Raw genomic sequence first — 17,517 nt, forward strand, 5'->3', positions numbered from 1 at the left:
CCCACGTGCACTTTCTCACTTTCTCTATGGATGCCCCCTAACATTAAGACCACGGATGCAGTGCAGGTCTACCGACCAGTCAGGAGCCTCATGAGGGAGGGCCTGCAGCCTGGGGATCAGCGAGCTTCATAGGAGCAAGGGGAGGCAATGGTTTGGAATGTGTGCCCTGCAAAGAAAACGCCAAAGAGGTTAAAGTTCTAACAGTCTTTCAGTCTTGCTCGGAGGATTCCTAGATGACAGACTGCTCGTTAAAACGCACACGCACACGTGGATACACACATGCGTGGGCGCGCAGGTCTGCCTTTCCCACTTAAGTCAGAACAGTAGGTTTCAGCTTGATTGAAGAAATCCAACTTCAAGAATGACTAGATGCCTTCATTCAAACCAAAGCAGGGCCAGGGCGGAGCCTGCGGACATTTTGTCTCCTCCTTTCCTCTACCCGGGGCGCCACCTAGCGTCCTCCAGCCTGTACTGCACTTTCCAGCCCCCAGCTTTTTGCAGAGATGTGGTTTCACAGAAAATCTTAAGACTAACAGAAGAAAAAAATTGGCTTCTATGACAAAAATTTTTCAAAATTGGCTGGGCAATAAAGACTTACCCTTTGTTATATTTCACACATGATTTTTCTTGAGCCAAATCAAAGACTCATGACTTTCAAAACATGAATAGGCGATACATGGAATGGGCATTTTTCTCACGGATGTTTGCTCTTAGGAAAGACGCAGATGTGCACGCAGGAAAAGGCGCTGACTCGCATATGACACAGCAGTGCACACTCTGCAGGGTGTGGCATCCCACAGCTAAAACTTACCGGGGTTTCTGTGAGGCTGCCTCCCCCCAACCCAGCCAAAATTTAAACTTTTAAACCCCAGTAACTCAGCATGCAATTGTTACTAGAATTTTGGGCCCTTCCCAGGGTTTTGAGGTGCTTGTTGTCCCAAACAAAGAACTGGACAGGAAATGCACAAAAGGTAGCAAGAGTTGACATTCACTAAAAGTAGTAGAGGTAGAAAAAGGTGAACGGCAGGTAGGCAAAGAGGGCCGCTCTGCAGATGCAGAGTGGGCGACAGGGCGACAGGGTCACAGCAGCTGGGAAGGTAACAGCCGCAGTCTCTAATGTCCCCATTCTGACGTCAGACCGAGGCTCTTCTGTCAACACCTGCTTTGCCTTGTGCCAGAGGAATTGAAGGTAGCACACTCTGGTCCCAAGCACAAGGCACGGGTGCGCATGTCCTGATTCTCTGTGATTGACAGGTTACACCCACTTGACCAGCCAGCTGGCTGAGCCCCAATCTATGGCCTCATGACTGTATTTGGAGACCAGATCTTAAAAGAGTCTCATACATCTAAATGGGGTCTTTCCGGGGGGGCCCTAACAAAGTCTGACTGGTGTTTCGAGAGAAGTATGATTGCAGACTTTGCACACACAGAGGAAGGACCCTGTGAGGAGACAGATGTCTGCAAACACCGAGACACCTCAGGAGAAAGCAGCGCTGCCAGCACCTCGATCGTGGACTTCCAGCCTGCAGAACCATAGGAAGATGAATTTCTGTCAGTAAGCCACCTGATAACCTACTCCGTGGTACTTTTCATGGTCGCTCTAGAAAACGAAAGTAGCTCCTTGCATTATATTTAAGTGCATAAGATAGACAATGATATTACTGAGTTTTGTTGGGTCATTGAACAGAACTGTTTGCAGTCTCACTGTTTGAATGTCCACTTTATATGCTTTAATTTTGTAACTTGAACAAATATTTCTAAGATGACAACATGTAATCCATTAACTAGTGATTTCCTACTGTTTTTTCTGAAATTCTCTATAACTTGTACCCTTTTTCTGCTTTTTTTTCCTTTTTCTCCTTAAATAAAATTAAAAAAAAAAAAAAAAAAAGAAAGAAAGAAAGAAAGAAAGTAGCTGCTAAAACAGCCACTCCTCCCCTGAGCTGGACCCAGGAGCAAACACTGGTGACACTGACGTGGAGGAAGCCTGAGCAGATGCTTTGTCTCCCTGTCTTGCACCCTGAAGTGCAGGGCAATGGCTTTGGGACACCCTCTGCCCGCTCCTCTGCTCCGTTACCTGGGAAGCTGTTTTCCTTGAAAGTTGTCCCTAGATGCTACTTACACAGACACATGCCTGGAATCCTAGCACATTGGGCGGCTGAGGCAGGACGACCGCAATTCCAGACCAGTTGGGCAACTTAGCAAGACCATTTCAAAGGAAAAAATAAAGAAGGCTGGGGTCGTAGATAATGTGCCATCTCTAGGATTAATCCCCACTTAAAAAAAAAATCTGTCCTTGGAATCAGTTTGCTGGAGGTTGAGGGGAACGGAGAGCTTTCTTCATGGGGAAGTCCGGTGACTGATCTACCTTTGGTGGATTCTAGCTCCCCCACTTCGGCAGTCTCAGCTCCTCCTCCCCGGATTTGGTCCTCTGTAAGAGTAACAAGAAAATGCAAATGGGCTTGCTTATTTTGGAGCCTAGCATAACTCTGTCCAGCGACGATCGCCAAGCATCTTCCCCAGCCGCTCTGTAGCAAGGACGGGGACATCGGAGCCCCAAATTCTGGACAGAAAGCATTCTGAACCCCGACCCTCCAGGAGGAGGGAGGGGAAGCCCAGGAGGGGTGGAAATGTAAGCAGCCCCGCCTCCGCGCGGTCCACCACGCATAAAAAAGTAAAGCTGAGCGAACTGCTTCCCGTGACCTTTGCCTCCAGGACCTCACCGTAACACAGGTGTCTTCCTGGGGCAGGGCCCTGGGTGGGACATGGGAGACAGGTGTTCCTAGGCAAAAAAATACAAAAAGAAGGGGAAGGAAAGAAGGAAGAGAAAGGCATGGGGGAGGGGGGAGCCAGAGACAAAAGAGACGCACATAAAGAAACACAGAGCCAGGTGGAGGAAGAGAGGCCGGAGCTCCGGCTGCAGCCCGCGCCGCCCGCGGGGATCCACGCTCTCCTGGGTCCTTTGCTCCCCCGGGGCGCGCGCCGGGCGGGGCCTTGGCGACTCCGTGACCCGCGCGCCCCCTAGCGGCGCCGTCCGGGAAGGCGGGGCCAGCGCTGCTGCGTGCGGGTGCAACGCGGGGACCTCGGTCCCAGCCCAGCAAAGAACGCGTTACAAGCTCAGGCCGCGTCCTTACCGTGAGGTTCACGAGGCCTTGGTCTGAAACAAGCAGTGAGGGAAGGAAAGCAAGGATCGAGAGGTAAACCAAGGCGCCACCGGACGCGGTCGGAATAACTTTACAAGGGCTATTTAGTTGCTCTGCGGGAAGTAGAAATAAGTAACGAATCCCTGAAAAACTGGTAACTGCAAATGCAGCCCTAAGTCCACTCTGCTCAGCTTTCAGTGGAGGTCCGTGCGCACACCGCGTGGATTCAGCTCCCACGGTCCTGGGGACCGGGAAGTCCGTGGTCCCGCCCCTGGTGGATTCAGGGTCTGATGAGCAGCTGTTTTCTTTCATAGATGGCACCTTGTGGCCGCTGAAGGTGGCGTGGTTCTCTTGGGTCTTTCTAGAAAAGCTACTCTCCTTCTGGAAGGCTCTGCCCTGTGGCCCCATCACCTCCTAGGGTTCCACCTCCCAGTGCCATCCAGTCCAGGATGTCTCCCCAGCACCTCACTGTATAAAACACTCTGTTGCCGGTGGGTAGAAAATGAGGGACTGAATGGATCATGAGGGCACTAACTTCATAGAGTCGATTAATCCATTGATGGGTGCATAACTCTGTGAGTTTATGAGGGGTGTGGCCTACTTGCGTGAGCTAGGACACTGGGGCTGTGCCTTCGAAGGCTATATTTTGTCTTTCTACTCCGGCTGTTTCCCCTCTCTGTCTGCTTCCTGGCCACCACGCAGGGAGCAGCTTCCGGTCATGATGTTTCTGCCTTGTCTGAGGTGATGATGTACTAAAACTCTAATCTGGAGCCAAGATAAACCTTTCCAGAGTGATCCAAAGATACAAGCGTCGTTCTGGTGACCAGGTTTTAATATGAAGTGGAGGGGAGACCGGAACGCAGGCCAGCCTTACTTCCTTAACAATATATAAATAGATGTGCCCGTGAATTTCTGTCACCTAAGAGAGCCAGTCCCTTGACCGCACTGCTCTCCTGTGCCTTACTCCGCACACACACATCTCTGCTGTCACTGGAAATCTTGCAGAAGGGAAACAGAAGTGAGTGATCAGATGGAGGATGAGAACGTAAATATAAAGAGCTTACTTGCCAAAGTACATTGATAAGTGTATCTTCTTTAGATCAGATCAGCAAGGCCTGGGATCGTCCACCCTGGGGAAACCAGGAAAGATGTAGAAGCTAAGGAGGCTAAGTTTCTAAGAGCACAGGGCAGATGCTGCCTTGGAGAAAATCTGCACTGAGCAACAGGGGGACCATCCTCTGCCATCACTGGATGGCTGAGGCTTTCTTTCAGTCACTCAGCTGTGACAACAGGAGCTGTATTTCTGCCTAGAGGAAGCCACACCTCCCATAAATGACAGCCTCAGGGTCAGGCGTCAGTTAGGAGGAAGGATGTGCCCTGGGCACCGAAGTTAACAGGGGTCTCAGGAGCAGAGATGCCCAGAAAGTGCAGATGGGGCTTGATCCTAAATCTCAGTGATTCAGGTGGATAATAGCCCTTGCTGTGCTGTAGTCTTTGTGTTTAATTAAAGTCAGCAAGTGCTTACTCATGGATACTAATGAGAAGTCATTAGTATAATTGGAAGACAAAAAATTGAGAAAAGAAGGTGGATAACCCGCCAAAGACACCCAGAAGTGTTCCATTATTCTTTAGCAAATATTAAACACTTGTTGTGGCCAAATTCTTGGAGCAAACAATGAAAGTCTCCACATCATTATTTACATGAAAACATAATGGAAAGGCACCTGTAGTAATGGTTCTTTTTTTTTTTATTTAAGAGGAAAAAGAGAAAAACACAAAACAAAACAAAGCAGTGTAAGGTTACACATAATACAGAACTACAAAAAAAAACATAACAGTAAGAAATCACCTGTTAATAGATTACATATTATCATCTTGGAAATAGTTGCTCAAATCACAGTATCAAAGAATACAAAGTAGACATTCAAACAGAGAGACTGCAAACAGCTGTGTTCAATGATCCAAAAACATTAATATAGTCAGCTATTTAACACCCCTAAACACACTTGCTGTTATATCCATTAGAGCTCTTTTTTCTTTTTTTTTCCTCCCTCTCTTTTTTATAATGGTTCTTAAAGCATGCTTCCCTGGCCACCAGCGTCACTTGGACACTTACAAGAAATGGGGATCTCCAGGTCTCTCCCTAGACCGACCCACTTGCAAACTCTGCATAAAGGAGAGAGCAGCTCAAGCTTTACCAGGTCCCCTGTTGATGCTGTTATATCCTACAGTTAAAGTCCACTGTCTTACATTCTGTCTTCCTATGGTGTCAACAGCTAACTAGGTTTAATAATCAGAGTAGATCCAACAGTAAGAAATTTAAACAAGATTTGGAATATGAGAAATAAAGTTTAATAAATATGAAATTATTCCTCTGAACTCTTATGTAGTCAAACACCTCCTATCCAATGCAAGACATAAACCAGCAGGGGCCCTCCAAGATGGGCTGGATGAAATGGAAAGGAAACAGGCCTGGTGGAAAAGAGGGAGAGGTTTCTGCTGCTATGCCACAGGTCTCAGCTTGCAACCAGACCTTCTAAACATCTCGATCACTGATGAAGCTAACCAAGTGCTTACCAAAGTTAAATCCAAACACTTAAATAGTTGGCAGGAATCTCAACTAGTGGATTAATATCTAAAAATATACCAACAGAACTGGAGCACTAGTCCAAAGCAGACAGCCTGCCCAGACCAAGCCTCTAACACCTAGTCTTCGGGGTCGCTCTCGTTGAAACTGTAGCAGCCAGTGATGCTGATTCTGGAATTCTCCTATCCAGAACTATGAGCGGATAGGTTTCTGTTTGTAAGCCACCAAGTTTATGATAAATTGTTACAGCAGCCCAGGACACACACAGGGAGAGAGGAGCAGGCTTCTCTATAGGTAGCACTGTGTTTGGTTCTGAACGCTGCACTTTGGGAGATGTGTTCACAGAAAGAAGCATTAAGAGTTTCCTGAATGGTCCCCAGAGGACAAGTTAGCACTAATAAGTGTGAGCTGGAAGATGAGAAGTTTTGAGCATGCTTGGGGCAAAGGGCAAGAGGAGAGCCAGAAAAGGTATCTTCCACCACAAACGAAGATAACCGAGCAGGCCGGGAAGCCATTTGTTAGAATGTAAAGGTTGTAAATGCAGCTGAAGTCCCAGAGGTAGATACAGGTGCATTAGAGGTGGTGGACGGCCCCTTGGAACCCAGCGGTCCTGAGCCGAAGGGGCTTTATGGCGGTTCTCTGCTCTCGCTGGAGCCAAGGCAGACAGGAAGACCGGAGGCCCAGAAGGCTGTCAGAGTCTGAGTGTGCAGTGATTAAGCCTCAGCACGGATGTGGCTTCAGAGATGCACAGGAAAGAATGCATTTTTTAAAAGGTTTGGAGGCTTAAGTAATCAGTCTTTGGCAGCAGCTCGAATTTGGAGAGACGAGTATTTATTAGGTACCTACTAAGAGCGTTGACCCAGGAGCCTTGGGCAAAATAAATAGAAGATGGACAACTCTCCCAGGGAAGGAGCAGAGTGTGCTCACAATCATTAGAGAATAAGGTGCTAGCAATGAGTTTTTAAATACATGGAGACAAGGGCGGAAAGGAAGAGGGCACAAAAGCTCGATTCATGCCAGTTCGGGGCTTGGCTTTGAGGAAGTGGACTCTGGGAGAGGACCAGGTATGGCGAGGAGACAAAGAGGCTTTGGTGTGCCCCAGAGGGGTGGAGGCAGGTGGGAGCACTCTGTGCGCAAGCAGTGTCACAGACCCCCTGCAGTTTGGTGTAGAAACTGGGACTCAGACCCTGTGCCTAAAGTCAAGGCTTGAATTCACAACAAAGAGGTCGTGAATGTTTTGTAGTTGTCACGCTCAGCCTGAATGAGGTTGCAGTCTTGCTGCAGTCTCGGGGGAGGCTCTTGGAGGAAGCCTTCTGAAAAACAAATCTTCACGAGTGCAGTGCGAGGTAAGAGCTTAACTGTTGTAAATTCATTCTAAAGAAAGGGTTTCATCCAGAGAAGGACAAGGCCGTGAGAGAGATGACAGATAGAAGACACATGCAGTGTGGAAGGTGACCAGAGGTATTTAAAACATGCAAGAACCCTGCAAATCAACCAGGGGTGGGGGCATAGCTCACTGGTGGAGCACTTCCCTAGTTTGCACTAAGCCCTGGGTTCCATTCCTAGCACTGAAAACAAAACGTCTTCTTCTCAAATGAGCAAAGAGTCAAAGGATCCCGAGAGGCACCTGCTAGGGGGTGGAGGCTTTGTGAATAACAGGCATATGAAGAGATGTTCAAGCCCATCAGTAACCCTGCAGATGTGAATTAACCAACATTGATATCCTGTGCACCCATCTAGTTGGCCAAATGATTGTGAGGATGGGGGACCCCCGTCCAGGGTGTGTGGACGCGAAGACCTTTAATGTGATTCCCTTCCCAGGGGACTGTCCCTGGAGAGGCTCACTGCAGCTCTGTTTTTGGGGACAGGTGTCCAGCCATGGAGGATGCTGGGCACAAGAGGAGGAAGTACACCGGGACACTCTGCTCAGTAAGATGGAACAAGGTTGGGTGGGGTGCACATGCCTGTAATCCCAGCACTTGGGAGGCTGATGCGGGAGGATCACTGCAAGTTTGAGGCCAGCCTGGGCTTCATAGTAAGTCTGAGGTCAATGTGGACTACAGTGGCAAGACCCTGCCTGAAAAAAACAAAGAAGAGACTCCATGTACGTGTGACAACATGACTGTGCCTTTTAAAATATAATGCAGAATAAAGCAACAAGAAGGTGAGCTGGAGGTATAGCTCACACTGCATGCTTGTGCGAGGCACTGGGTTCCAGCCCCACACCATGGGGTGGTGGGGAGAGAGGGAGCAGGCTGCTGGGCAGACAGTGATCTACAGGACATTCGCGCACAGGTGATTATTCGTATATTGCTATGTTTTCAATAGAGCACAGCTTATAACAACATACATCAGACACAGGAGACTGGTTTCCCAGGAGGGAAAGGGGACAGTAAGTGGAGAGTAGCCGTGCATGCATGTGTGCACATGAGAAGGAAGGAACGAGCTGTGTTTCTGCTGAAGCCACTGATAAAGTGCACCAGCAGCTACGGAAAATGATTAACTCAACCCTCTGCTCCTGAGAACAAAATAAACAAGAGTCTTAAGCCCTTCATCAATTACCCAAGCAATGCCAGACCTGAATATTAAGCACATGACTTACGGGCGGTAGGAGAGCGGTTCCATGAGGGGCCTATGACGGGTTATAAAGCTAAAGTCACGCACAAAATATTTTTGAAATTTGTGTAGTTACCAAACTAGTAAATCAAGGAATCCTAGTAGACAGCACTGCGTTTTTTAGCCAAGTATTCACATGATGTCTATGAAAAAACAAAACAAACCATAGGCAGAGTAAGGATAGGATAAGCTGTCCATGCTAGTTGAGTAATTAAATCCAGTAAAGCTTGGTTCGTCGGTTTGTATGAGCCGTCACACTTGTCTTCGGGGGTGATACTCTTTGAGGTTCTCGTGACCATTTGGCTCCTCTTCCCAGACCAATATGCACAGGCACATACAAAATTATACGTTTATTGTTGGGACGGGGGTGGGACGAGGGTTGTAGCCTTCAGTTATGGGTCTCAAGTCCAGAATCGAGTTCAAGAACCAAGTTTGTAACTGAGCATAGCTGTTGAGGCTTTAATAAGAATCTCCGGTGACATTTTGTGTTTCTAACAATCTGCCCAGGTCATCCGAATGTGCGTCATTAGGCAAACAACTAGATCAAAGCTTGCTGATCCTGGAATCATCCAAGGATCTTTTGTGAAAACCAGTTTCTGGGCCCCTTTATTAAGGAAGTTTGCTCTAGCAGCGCCCGGGAATCTGTGTAACTTTACTTTCCTCCAGTTGATTTGGGTGTGGGACCTAAGCTGGGCCAATGGCAGTCCTGCCTTGGGATTTTCTAACTGTAACGGATCCCAGCCCCCAACCCCCAGCTGCTGCGAATACTGCTGCTGCCTGGCTCACGCCAGTGACCTCAGGTGCTTACTTTGGCTGTGGGAGCTGCTCTTGGTGGACCCCTGGGGATCCGCCTCAGCTCTTGGAAGAGCTCAGGGAGCCTGAGTTTGGTGCCTGCGTCTATCACTTACTAGCTCTGTGACTTCGGCAGGAATTTAGCTTCTCCCTTCTGGGATACCCCAACATATGAATCCAAGACAACAGTGATTAACTTAGAAGATAAAACTCAATATACTAAAGCATGCAAATTTGGGGGCAGAGGAGAAACTTGATGATATTTATTATTATTATGTTCTATTCTTATTACAAAATGATATAAAGAATCTTTGGTCCTTGGGGTATAAAATACAAGCCTGGCGGGGGGTGGGGGGTTATAGCCATTTTCTAATGACCAAGGGATCTGTGAATGAAAGAGAAATTAAATATCCTAGAGAATCAGTGGTGGGACATGGCTACACATGTCTGTAATCCTGCAATCCAGGAGGCTGAGACAGGATGATCACTGCAAGTTGGAGGCCAGCCTGGGCTACAAAATGAGTTCAAGGCCAGTCTGAATTGCATAGTGAAACCCATCTCACAAAAGACAGACAGAAAAAAGAGAGAATCAGCACAAAACAAACCTAGAGGCAGGACATCGGGGGGTCGGGCTCCCCATCTGTCCCTGCAAGGCCCAGCATTCTCTGTCTAGATGATGATATGGAAAAGCTTGGTTGGATTAGGGGTAGAATTAGCCTTTACTGTCTCCTCCAGTTTAAGTAATTTAAGATGGGTCGTATAACTATAGAACAACTGGAACCTCAGGTCACGATTGCTTCTGTTTGCAAACAATTTGGTTCAAAAACAGAAGCATTTGGCAAAATTTTGTTTTTGTTTGCAGAACCTGCTTCTGGTGACGTACAGCCACGGCCACCTTTCCCACACAAAAACAAATACGGACACCTTTTCCAAAATCATAGAACAAACTAAGGCTATGAATGGAGGTACCACCATCACAGCTTGCTTCGAGTTAGCTCTAAATGCATCCTACATTGCCTTTGGATACCATGTTTGTTCATCAGGGAAATTCGGTGTATGACCAAGCATACAAAGATATGTATATAAAAGTATGATGTGTAAGGGAAATAATACCTAAATACCTATCAATGGGGATTAGTGAAATAAATTTTGGTATATTAATATAAAAAACATCTGTAGTCATTAAACAGGGTAATGATGGACAGTGAAAATGAGAATGCAGAGGGGTAAAATCTAAAATGTTAACATTTGGCAAGGCAGGGGGCAGTCACACAGGGATCTACGCCCCCTGATCTGTGCATTGTGACATCTATGGGAAATCACGGGTAAATCCTACCTGTGTAAGTTAATGTCGTACTCAGAAGACCGCAGCTAGTTCTCCCAAGGGTGGATTGTTATAAACTGGGGCCACCTCTGTCACGTGGCTCCTTTTGTATGAGGCTGTTTCCTTCCTGCTTTCCTCTCCCAGGGGTTCCTCACCAGAAAGCTGAACAGATGGGGGGATGCAGTCTTAAATGTTTGGCTTCCAAAGTGTGCACTAAATAATTTTTAAAATGTATCCATTACTTCACCTCAAGTATTTTATTATAGCTATAGAAAATGGCCTGAGACAAAGGAGCTAGCCAGGATTCTTTTTTGAACTTTTTTCTTTATATTTTTCTGTACTGCTTGAACTCTTAAACACTGTTTTGAGTTTAAGTTTTAAAAATCAAATACAACATACAGAGTAAAGTTAGCAGACTCTCACAAAAGCATTTGGAGGGTTCTACATCAACTTGAAAGCTCTTCTATCAGAATCCCATGAGGGAGCCTCCTCTTCCTGCCTTCCAGTTCCAGGGACAACGTCACAATGCCTCCTCTTCGGGTACCTGCTGCCCCCAGCGGGCTGCTCCAGGCTTAGTCCTGGCCACAGGAAACCAGCCCATCACACCTGGTCACCACTGCCTCTCTGTGCACACCGAGGATTTCACGTAAGGTCTTGGGGCCTGGGTTTCCTCATCTACAAAACTGGGGTGATTTAGGAGAATAGTTCTTCAGCTCTATAATTTATGAAATCTGAATAAAATAACATTAAATTTTTCATGTGAACCTGGGACAGTTCCTGAGTGTTTTCTCAGCTTCTATAACGTTTTCGAAGATGGTGGCCTGGTGTTTTGTAGGGTGTCACTTGGGCTGAGTTTGCCGACATTTGTAGGTAACAGCATACGAGTTAGGTAGGTGACTTGGGAGGAATTTCAGAATCAGGATGCTGTATTCTCATTGGGTCCTATGAAGTGGCACAAATACTGATTTGTCCTATTAATGATGATGCTCACTTTGGCCCCGTGATTAGAGTGATGTCAACCAGTGTAAAACTATTCACTGTAAAATTATTTATTTCTCCTCCACTACAATCATATTATAGGGAGGTATTTTCAAACTATATGAATACCAGGTTCCCCAGCAAACTTTCAATTTACTTGTTATTTATTTTATATGGTTTCCTGTTTTAGTCAGTGGATCGCCTATTACTATAGTTTTATATTTTGTGGTACATATTTGGCCTGATTTGGCCACTGGGAGCCCTTCAAGCTATCTTTTGTAATTCAGAAATCAAGGTCTGAGTTTGTGTGCTTGTTCTCTGAGTGTCACAGCGCTCCTGCTGGCCCAGTGGCCCGAGCTGGGAATCATGTAGATTAGGATGGCAATACAGATGTGCCAGTAGATACATAGCGACAGGGACTTAGACAAGGGATGTGGATACCTAGGTACACGGATGTAGCTAAGAAGACGAACCTACAGGGGTACTGGTTAGATCACACAGGTGATATGTGGATACAGAGATACAGAAGACATATAGAGACACATTTATAGACAGTGATGCATACATTCAGATATTGATACATAAGTGTAGACAGAGCCACCAACAGACATAGACACCTATTTACAGCTATATTTGTTTCTATGTCTGTCTGTTATGGACAGCATCATGTGCCCTTCTGTCAAAAAATACCTGTGTTGACACCTTAATCCATATGAATGTGTTTGGAAAGGAAGCCTTTGGGAGAAAATCAAGATTAAACTTGATCATAAAGGTGAGGCTCTATTCCAAGCGGACTGGTGTCTTTATAAGGAGAAGATGCACCAGATCCCTCCCCGTCCCTCTCTCCCCTCCGCTCCACAGAGGGAAGGCCGCGGGTGGGTATACTGAGGAGAGACCTGTCTGCAAGCCGGGGTAGAGACCCCTCCCGAAACCAGGGTAGAGACCCTTTCCCACCCCGCCTTGGTGCTAATCTCCAGAGTTGCAAGAAAATAAATGTTTCTTAAGCTCCCAGTCTGGTGCTTTTTTTTTTTTTTTTTTTCCAGGGAAAATGAGCGAACTAATACACTGTGTATCCACTAGAAGCTGTGAGTTCCCACAAGTACCTCTGACTCCATACTCATTAGAAATAGTTTCTCCTTTTCATACATGCGCCTTCTTTCCCGAGAGTGGGAAACTTGGGCCCCATTAGCTGCATAGATCCCCTCATGTGACGCTTCTGCCCGTGAATGCCGTCCCTTGCCTGCCTGTGTGGGTGCCGCTCCCGGCCTCCTGCCTCGCCTGGCTCCAATCTCCAAGCTGCGGCCACCACCCCAGCAAGGGCCCTCCGGGGACGGGGCTCTGACCGGTGCACCCTGCTCAGGCCTCTCCCGGCCTTCCTCGTGGCTTCTCCTGGTGGACTGCAGCGCTACCAACAAGAACATAAAACTATTTATACATAGCTCCCACAACAGTAAATATACTTTTACCTCCTCATGTTTCCACTTTAAAATAATAGCGCTCCCCACCTCCCTCGCATTAAATGGTCAGAAATTCTCCACCTTGGATAGGGACAAAAGGATGGACGTGAGGCTACATTCGCCTGTTTCCTGTGACAAACACATAATGCCAGAGGCAGACTGACATTGATAGAGGTTTATTTAGGGTTGAAATTCTGGACACAAAGCCGCAGCAGCAGCAGCAGCTGGGCTGCACTGGGGACCTCACTGCAGACACAGAGGTGTACAGATGGAGGGTGGCGTTATGTCACCACCCAGAGACGTGCAGAGACACAGGTGCACGGCCTCCCTTAAGAGGACTTTCCCATGAGAGCTCAGGGGTCCCACAAAATCTTAATCCTTTCTGTGGGCAGAGCCCCTGTGACCTCCACATGGCCGGATCGCCACGTTCAGGGCTGGACTCAGCTTCTGACATGTGAACCCCTGGAGGACGAGCCACATCCTGAGGGCAGCAGCTGGAAAGCGATTAACCCTGCCCCTGCCCCATGGGAATTCCATCTCCACCCCCAGCCTCCCCTGACATCTCCATGTCTCAGAAGCCCCCGAAACATCTGAGCAGACCTGGGGCCTCCCCGGTTCAAATGAGCTGCCCTGTTGTTCACACAAACATCACAAAAATACTATAGCTTCTCCATCTTCCCCAGGCCTCCTCTCATGAAAACATTGACTTTTCCTCCCAAAGATGCTGCATCCCCACTCTTTCCATCTGTTTTCACCTCATCAGTGGGCCCGGGTCCTGCCATCCCCACCCCCCCCAGTAAAGTCAACCCTCATCTTGCCCCAGCCTCTCGGGGCCAGCAGACCGGCCCCCACAAATGTGAGCAGGAGCTCAGTGACCATCATAATTAAGTCTGGCAAAGCTGGGGGTCACGTCTTACCATGGCAAAGCCCACTGATGGGTAGTTTAAAATCACAGAAGCCCTGAGTTGGTGTTCAAAATAACAAACCCCATCAAGTGGCCTTCCTTCCTGCTGCCAACAGCATTTTGATGCGGGTCCAGATGCTCTGCCTGACTCCACCTCCAATCCATCATTGGACCGCAGACTAAGCTTCGAGGGTCCCAGGAGGCCCCGCCCAGCCACTGTGCTTTCTCCTTCAGGTGTGTGCGCAGCACCCACACAGAGCTCCGCCCTTTCCACAGTGCTGTGCCTCGTGCTTGTGTGTCGCCCACCGCCTCTTGCACTCCTGTTCCCGGCAGGAGCCGGTGCATGTACCAGGTTGGCCGAGGTCAGACTCTGGTCTCCATGCTGTCAACACACAGCACCCACATGTGACTGCCGGCTTCTGTGGGCCCTGAGTTCCTCGGGGTCGTGTAGAGTGCTTATTGAGGACATCTAGAGCTCTCTCTGGATTTGCAGCACTTAGCATGTTTTGTGCCAAGGACAACCACCTCTGGAGCATTCCCACATCAGGGTTTGATGGGGAAGTGTCTGAAAGCCCTTTGGTGCTGGGTGTATTCTCTCCACAGCAGGGACAGCTCTTCAGGCCTCAGAAGAAGAATGTAAAGGACTGAGAGGCCGAGGCTGGACCTCTCAAGGATGCTCCTGGGGTGCTGAGGACTCAGTGCTGCAGGCAGAGGACCAGCTCAGAAGTGAGAGGCTCCACCCCGATTCCAAGCTCAGTCACAGAAGCAGCGCCTGGTAAGTAGGCATCTTGATGGACTTCGATTTCCTTTTTTAGCTGGAGGTACAGCACTTGCCTGGTATATGGGAGGGCCTTGGGTTCCACTCTAGCACCAGGAAAAAAAGAAAGAAAGAAAAAGAACAATAAATAGAGCCAACACGGCCAATGTTACAAGAATTTTGTGAAGATTAAATAAAAAGCCCGGTGTGATGGTGCATGCGTGTAATTCCAGCACTGGGGAGGCTGAGGCAGGAGGATTGCAGCAAATTTGAGACCAGCCTGGACTGTATGGTGACACCCTACCTCTCAAAAATAAATAAATTACAAATCAAAATGATACTTGGCATTAATTTAGTGTGTAAAAGGAACCAGGCACATTTCCATGCATCTTCTTACTTAATTCCTACAAGAATCCTGTAACACCGCAACTATTACTGTCCCTACTTACAGATGAGGAAACTGAGGCACGGAGTTACTAGGCGACTCCCAATAGCCCCCACATCCGGGGAGCCGTCATCAGCACAATCCCATCACCCATCCACCTCAGCAGCAGGCTGGCCTGCTTCCGTGTCACATCTGTGATAGTTCTGGCAGCCCCTGGCACGGGACAGATACGCCATAAATATTCATTTCACTCTCCTTGTCTACTTTTCAACAGTGCATTAACTTAGTCCTCGAGAGAAATGTTCCCTGCTTTCCATAAATTAATGCTGTTAGTCAACTGCTGTGGAGGATTGTTCTCCCTGTGCTCCGGGCGGGTATGTGTGTGTGTGTGTGTGTGTGTGTGTGTGTTTTTCTCAGCTACAGGTTGCTTCTCCCACCCCGTCCTGCCTAAGGACAGTGAAACGGTCCTTCTCTAAACACAGCTTGGGAAAAAAAACCCCAAGGCTGGTGGAAGGTGAGTCACGCTTGTGGTTTGGCAAAGATAAATCAGAGCAGAATGAGGCCACAGGCAGGCTAATAAAAACATCTTCGGGAAACACACACAACTCTTCCTGCATCTTGTCCTGGAGTCTGTGGGCTGCGCTGTACAGAATGTTCTCAGGGTTCAGAAACTGTGAGGATCTCAGACATAAAACCCTTCTGGTTGTATATTTTCAAAAGTAATGTGAGGAGAACCGAGGCTGCGAGTGATACCCAAGTCACTTAGCTGGCGGATTTCACTGGTCAGTCCAAAAATTTGTGATCCTAGGTTTTCCATTTTTGGGTTAAAAAACAAAACAATTTTGATTATAAAAAATGAAACATAAGTGTTTTTTCTGTGATTTTCTTTCCCCCAGCTCTTCACATGCGGTCCTGTCCTGTGGTCCTGTCCTTTGCTGTTCCAGTGTGAGAACTACTAGAACATTGGTGGCTGGTGGCCCTGGGTGCTTTTAATCACCAAAGGAGTCCCGCTCTTCCCGAAATGTGTGTCCCTGCTGCGCCCTGATCTCCCTCAGGGCTTGCCTGAGGTCTGGTCGCTCACAAGCGCCCCTGAGACCTGCCCGCCTGCTACCAAAGGCTTCTTGTGAAAGTTCAGATCAGGCTGATTTTGTGTGACTTTCACCTATCCGTGTCTTTTTTACTTGCTTGCCTGAGAATCTAGAGAATTTAAAAACTCCCATTTCTGTGAGTCTTCTCCTGCCCCTGATTAAATGCTGGGCCTAGAAGAGACAATAAAACATAGTAGTTGGATTCCACACTCTATAAATGACTGTGTTTCCCTTTCATAGTGACCCCCAAAACAATACCACCCTCTGAGCTGAGCTCTGGCTCCTGTTGTTGGGCGATGCTTCCTTGCATCTGGCAGAGGGTGGACCAGGGGAGAATCCTGCCCCATCTCCTGCCTGCAGTTTCCCAGCCTCCCACCATGCTCCTGCTGCTGGGCTCCCTGAGGATCCCACCCTGCACGGCCAGAGCTGCAGACCCACCAGCCCGTGAGCAGCAGCCAGGCAGAGTCCGGCCTGAGAACCACCACCCGCCCCGCACCGCCCCGCACTGCACCCACTCTCCACTCCTAGGTGAGCTCTTTCCAGTGTATTTCTGGAAACTTCTAGAAGGACTGAAGCCTCGCTGACCTTCCCCAGGCAGCGGTGCCAGAAGCCGTAACTTACAACAATGTGGTCAGTGCGGTCTCCAGCTACCGGGAACATGGAGAAGCAAAACCAGGGCGGTGAGGATGGAACCATGGCAAGAAGAAGGCCATTGGGGGACTGGGGAAAGCCAGCCCAGTGCTACAGCACTGCGAGGCCTGGGGCTCAGTCCCCAGCCCTCCACTCCCCCAATGGACTGTCATTAAGAAACTATATTTTCAACTGTCAGTAGTAGCTACCGCTTTCTAGTGACTGGGTAGCAGTCTCTGAGCTAAGCAGCTTATATGAGTTATTTCATCAATGTGCAGTCACTCAGTGTTAGAATCCAATAGGAAGACCATTGCTGTTCCATTTTGCATAGGGGAATCTGAGACATGGAGGTGGATCATGTGAGGTCACGTCATTAGCAAGTGAGAGTGAGAACTCAAATCCAGACACAATTAAAGCCTAACAAAGGTTTCTCCACCTCTCCCCACTTGGTTCCTCCCTGGGTACCCCTTTCCCACAGCTGCCCGAGGTGTGCTTCTTCCCTCCTGCCCACTGGGGCCACCATGGTGTAGGAGCCCTGTTGGAGCTTCAGCATTTGACCATCTTTCCCCATCTCTGCATGTCAGGTGTCTGCTGCCCACAGGCGCTCAGACAAAGTTCCCAGAAAGGAACCGAGTTAGGTCCCTGACTTGGGGACACAGTCCCACCTTGGAGACAGCCACCACTGGCCAGAAGGGAGAAAGAGATCCAACTCAGGATCCAAGTCACGGAATTTCTAGGTGATTCTCCGAGTGTGATGTGGCCAGGTCTCCTCCAAGCAGGCCATCAGCCGCTGGGAATTCACAGGTGTGGCTAGGTGGAAATTATACTCCTGCACTACAGCCCATTCCTGAATACA

This window comes from Cavia porcellus, unplaced genomic scaffold (genome assembly GCF_034190915.1).
Source record: "Cavia porcellus strain 051 isolate PalLab524CR breed Dunkin Hartley unplaced genomic scaffold, mCavPor4.1 scaffold_21, whole genome shotgun sequence".
Lineage (NCBI taxonomy): Eukaryota > Metazoa > Chordata > Mammalia > Rodentia > Caviidae > Cavia > Cavia porcellus.